The following is a 5,948-nucleotide window of genomic DNA, read 5'->3' as shown; positions in this document are numbered from 1 at the left end:
GCTCCCCATCACCTTGTCATCATCTTTTTCTTGATTCCGTGCATCGTTTCTTTGAAGAACCATGTCAGCCAAACTTTGTTCGGCTACTTGTTCTTGTCCTTGAGGCTTGTCAATTTCTATGGCACGAAACTCATAGGGCAGGAAGTAGGTTCCATTGACTTCGGAAAAATCAAGTATGGCTGCTTTTCTATGCTTTCCATGCCCTTTCTCAATAATGCTTGCCTCTTTGGATTTGATGGACTCAGAATATATACTACTTGAGTCGGCTTTTCTAATAACCGAATTTTCTTTGTTACCTGAATCAACAACTTTATCTTTTTGAATTTGCAAGCCTTCTTGCTCTCGTCTAATTTTATCCCACATCTCAGCTTGGCGAGCTTTAAACTTTTTCATCTCAATTTCCATCCACTCATCATGAGATTGCCCCCCAATACTTTGAGACTCTTTGGCAATCAGGTGCCGAAACTTTGCGATTGTTTAGGTGGTACACTGGATGGTACAACACTAGGCGACTACATCATTTGCACAACTCTAGTTTTTACTGCAGCAAAATCATGAGGCTTCCCGCCTTCTATTAGTTCATGTCGAATGGAGTTGCACAAATCCCAAGAAAATGTAAGCTTGTTCTCAACCACCCAGTCTGGATATGGTTGCCCCCCGATGCTTTTAGACTCTTTCGTCAATGAGATGTTGCCGAAATTCTGTAATTGTGTAGGGGGGACATGATATGCCACGGTAGTAGGTGAAGACATTTGTGCTCCTGTAGAAGTTTCACTTATTTGGCCATGACCATGAAGGTGCAGAGCCGAATTATGGACATCAACAGTTGCGTATGGTGCCAAAAAATTAATAGCATTACATGTAGCATATGATGTTTGAGGGTAATTGGCCAAATAACTAGTAGTAACATGGCCAATTGCCCTATCCACCGGCACGTTTGGATTAACGCACTACAAGTTATTTGCCGATGAATAAAAACTTGAAACACTTTGTTGCATACCATTGGAAGTTCCTACATAGGGTGTCTCAACTTGATTAACCGAACTCATAATGTTATTCATCGGCATATAAATTTGTGGGGTTGCCGATGCATGGGAGTTGGAATACATATGTTGCATGTTGCTAAAATTATATGAAGTAGAATCATGGAGATTTTCTTGCATCAGCCCTTGCTCATAATTAGATACATGATTGATAAAGCTAGGGCTAGCCGATACATTATGCTCATTAGATGATCTAGCAACAGCATATGAATTATTTGCATCTACAAAGGGGAATTGGGTGTTCATATTACCTTTGTAGATTGCAAGCCCTAGATGACGATCTATTCGTAGCAAGAACGGGCCGGAGACCGTTCAAAGCTTCGTCCCCAGCGGAGTCTCCAAAAAGTGTGTTCGCCCACGAACACGTCACCGTGTAACCTCGACGCCGGGGATGATGCACCGCAGCTCACGTCGAAGGAGACCCGTCCGGAAGCGCGGTACGCAAGCAATCCGGCGGGTGCTTTTTAGGACCCAAAACCCCACACGCCCGGGAGGGACCCCGTCAGGGCGCGCGGCGGCTATGGGCTGCCCTAGTTCGGCCTGACCGCCCCTAGGTCCTCGAGGTTCGCCGCCCTGCAATGAAGAAGAACAACGAAGAACGAGGAAGAAGAAGAACTAGGGTTAAGGAGAAAAGATAATAGATAAATAGTGGTAGATGAATTGATCGATTGTGTGTTGTTCAATCGGCCGTCACCCCTTAAGTATATAAGAGGCGGCTGGACTTCCCGTGCAAGGAAAAGGCTTCAATTCACGTCCAAAACCCTAGTCCAATTCGGATTTGTTTGGTCTGAACTTTCCAAAACTGTTCGGTAAAATCTGGCTGCACCTTGCGGGCCATGTTTGGGTGAGTAAACGGTCTCGGATGGAAACGAGCCCAAAAGCAATCTTGACCGTTTCGACGAGACGAACAACTTCCATGTTGAACGTTTTTTGATCTGATGCCATCCTGAGGGGGTTTTCGGCTGTTTTACGAAGTCTGCAGCAGCGAAATTCAAAACCCGGACGAACATGCCTGGAGTATCCGGCCATCCAGAGAGAAAATCAAAATCCGGATGGTTTTTCCGGAGTGTGCGGCCATCTAGTGTAGGAGCGTCTTGTACTGGCTGTAACTGTTGCATACGACCTCGGATTAAGACGAGTTTTATATCAAAATCAACCGTTTCGACGAGACGAAGAAGTTTGCAGTTGAAGACTTTCTCATCCGAGGCCATGTTAATAAGATTTCATGCCATTTTCTATACTGATGTCAACACGGGTATCTCCAAAATTGTCATATCTTTTGCACCTGAGCTCTGTTTTGCACCATCTTCATATCTATCTTGATCTTCTCGAAGAGAACCATCTAATGGTGACTTTCAATAATAAGTTTGAATTAATCTTGACATAGCTTCAAGCTACTTTTTATAACCGTGCCACTTTTGAGCGTCAACAACATGCATCAGTTCATTTAGTGTCAGATTGCCAGAGGCATACATTGTAGTATCCAACATGCAGCGTACCATCATTGTTCGACTTCACGAAGAGGCGAAGAGCCAAGCGCAAGGTTTAGTAGTACGAGTAGTAGTACTACTAGAACCGCATGGTGGAGCATCTGTACTCTTATTTTTTTTAATCTCTAATAAAGTAAACATTTATTCGGGAGAAGGGCGGAAAACAGCAGCCCAACATGTATTGATGATATCGATCAACCATGCTCGAATATATCTTGGCTTCTGTGCAAGCCCGTCTGTGTGTTCTCGCTCCTCGTCTCTCTCAAGGAACGGCGGGTTGGCCATTTTGCCATCAATTGAGATTGGTTTGCTCACACTCTGGTCCCATATGTTAGTGATATGCCAAGAGGAGGTGCGTTGACCGACTGGCCATACACGTACTTGGTTTTGCACCTTCATACTACTCTTCCCTCCGTCGCAGTTTATAGGGCGCGCTTGATTATGATGCATTTCTCTCAATGCATTTCCACCACCAGAGGCACTTTAGACGCGTTTGGTTTAATGCTCAATTAATTAGGGCATGGTAACCGCAATCAAGTCCATAACTTTCTCTTGATGTACTACGGAGTGGACTAAGTGCATGCATGTGTGTACCCAGGGTGGAAGCACTGCATGCATGTGTGTACGCATAATTTCCTCCAGTAATAGACGCCGTGCTATAACTACCAATGCTATTTTTCAGGCCGATCGCTAGTCGCCTTAGTCCCAGATGTTTTTTTTTCTGAAGAGCCCTCTGTAAACAGTGACAGATGGAGTAGTATGAGCAGATTCAAAGAAGAGCGTATTGATGGTTGCTTCTTCCGAGTAACTTACTGTGCGAAAGGTGGGGCTTATGATTTGACTGCTCATTACTCACTATTAATGCGGCACAACGACCGGGCTGAGTCTCCCATGCGATTGTGCACTACCCCCTGGGCTCTTAAATATACTCCGGAGTATTTGTCTTTCTAGAGATTTCAATGAGTGACTACTCAAATATTTGTATTTTTAGAGATTCAAATGGACTACTACCTACAGATGTATATAGACATATTTTAGAGTGTAGATCCACTCATTTTGCTCCGTATGTAGTCACTTGTTGAAATCTCTAGAAAGACAAATAGAGTATTTAGGAACGAAGGGAGTACACATATGAAGCAAAATGAGTGAATCTACACTCTAAAATATGCCCATTTGAAATTTGTAAAAAGACAAATATTTAGGAACGAAGGAGTATTATTTTGTGCATGGCACATGGACCCGGATGCTGAAGAGGCTTCTGGCAATGCCATCAAGCTTCCAGCATTTGTTTACATAATTGACGTACTATACAAATAATTTTCCAGTGACATGAAATTGTACAATGGTGTGAGCTTTCAGCTTTTGTTTCGTGTGTCTTGCCATCGATGCTCTTTCGGAAACAATAACAAACTAACTTCCTTGCTAATGCATCTCAATTATTAGCAGATCAGAGCTAATATTTACATCACAACTGAAGACAAAGTTGTGAGAAGGTGTTAAATTAAAATTGATCCATGCTTTCATTGGCAGCAATGTCCCCCCTGCTCTGTCTAAATCAACAAGGCACATTGGGGGAAAAAGTAGATGTCTGGAGCATGCAGCATTCCAATCATTTTGTGCAGTTCCACTGAAATAGAGCTAAGCGTCCCTGTTCCAAAGATATTAAGTGTGATTATGATAATAGAGGACTGCTTATGAAACAATAAACACACAAATAGAAGCCGGTCACCTTTGCAGTCTCTCTTAAGACTAACTAGTTGGAGAAGATTAGGCTCGGAGTTGAATGAGGAGGATAGAGCAAAACCAATCCCCCTTTGTGCAGTTGCACTGAAATGTGGAGACATTGCCCGTGTAACATTATAGTACAACTGCACAAAACACTCTTAAGAAAAAAGTGATTTGTGCAGTTCACCAAATGGTCGCAATAGCAACGAGGTGAAATGGATAGCCCTGTTTGCAAAAAAAGAGGTAGAAAGGAGACAATTACTGGCCAATAACAGTTGATGACACATGCGACGACAAAAAGGAAGCATATTCTTTGTCCTAAGGGAAGATAACAACACGGTTGTGTTTGTCTAAAGCGGTGTGAGGATGAGATTGCAATATGGAAAGTACGCCAGATGTGCTACGTTTTGGGCAAAGAACTATGGAAGATCCACATGCAGCGACGTGGGAAGACGGGCAGTGGAGCAAGGCCGGAGGGGATACCTGGAGGTCGTTGGGATGTAACTAGGTGAGCCGCGGCAGGCGGAATCTGCCCATACTGCGGCAGCGAGCAGGTGGCGTAGGCCCTACCACGCTGGAGCTTGGTCAGAGAGAATGGCGTGTACCGCAGATCAGGACGTGCTGCCTTGGCACCGTCGAACGGAGAAACGATGCACATCCTCCCTTTCCGTCGGCTGACGGGATGCGGCCGGATCAGTGACCAACGGTGAGAGAGAGAGAGAGGCCACCGCAGCCTTGTGTGAGATACTCCAAAGAAACAAACCAGGCAGGCATGCTCCATTGTATATAGTGGAGCAGACTACCTTTTTCTCCATAAAAATCGCTTTATATTATGTGTACGTGCCATTGAGCGATATAAATTTATTTAAAAATAACGCCCCAACGCATCAAGTCGACCTTTGTTTCATGCAGGCATGGTACACGACCTCCGTAGGTAAACAACTACTACACGCATTCAAATTAGCACGTGGGCTGCCATTTCATACAGAAATGAGCTCCACCGTGTACCCACGCGGGTGTGGCTGGGCATGAAGCATGAGTACGTGCACGATGCACCTATTCTCTTCTTGTACACGCACACCACCTACGTGGGGTTGTGTGAGAGAGATACAAACGTAGAGAGATATAGAGTGTGGGTTCGTGAGAGTTTTTTTGGGGGGGGGGTCAATTAAAAAATGTAACATATGCAATGTGTGTGAAATAGAGTCCTGGATATATCATATATATAGAGGGGGTGATCCACGAGAAGAGATTGGAGGTATCATCGGCTTGAGGTGTCCATAGAATCGAAGAGAGGGAAGATGTGTGTGTGTGCGCGCACGCGATCGATAAAGAGTGCCATTGAATTTGTGTGTGCCCACGTCAAAGATATAGAGTGGCTGACCTATTGGAACGTGAGAGGGGACATGTGCAGTTTGTCTCTGTGGCATGGATACCTACCTACAACGCTCAACTATCGGTGTGGGATGGGGGGAGGCCTAATTAACTATAGAGGTACAATGGCTGGTATATGTGTGGAGGAGGAGAGAGGCCTACCTCATGTATTAAGGGAGATCAATCTATCTCATGTATTAAGGGAGATCGGTCGGCATCCATGCATATGTGTAGGATAGGAATAAGGTTGGGAGAGAGACAGAGCTAGAGTGTTGGAGGGGTGGTAGTGGAGTTGCTTCTAACAAATGGTGGGATA

This window comes from Triticum dicoccoides, chromosome 4B (assembly GCF_002162155.2).
Source record: "Triticum dicoccoides isolate Atlit2015 ecotype Zavitan chromosome 4B, WEW_v2.0, whole genome shotgun sequence".
NCBI lineage: Eukaryota > Viridiplantae > Streptophyta > Magnoliopsida > Poales > Poaceae > Triticum > Triticum dicoccoides.
This window is presented reverse-complemented; position numbering follows the sequence as displayed.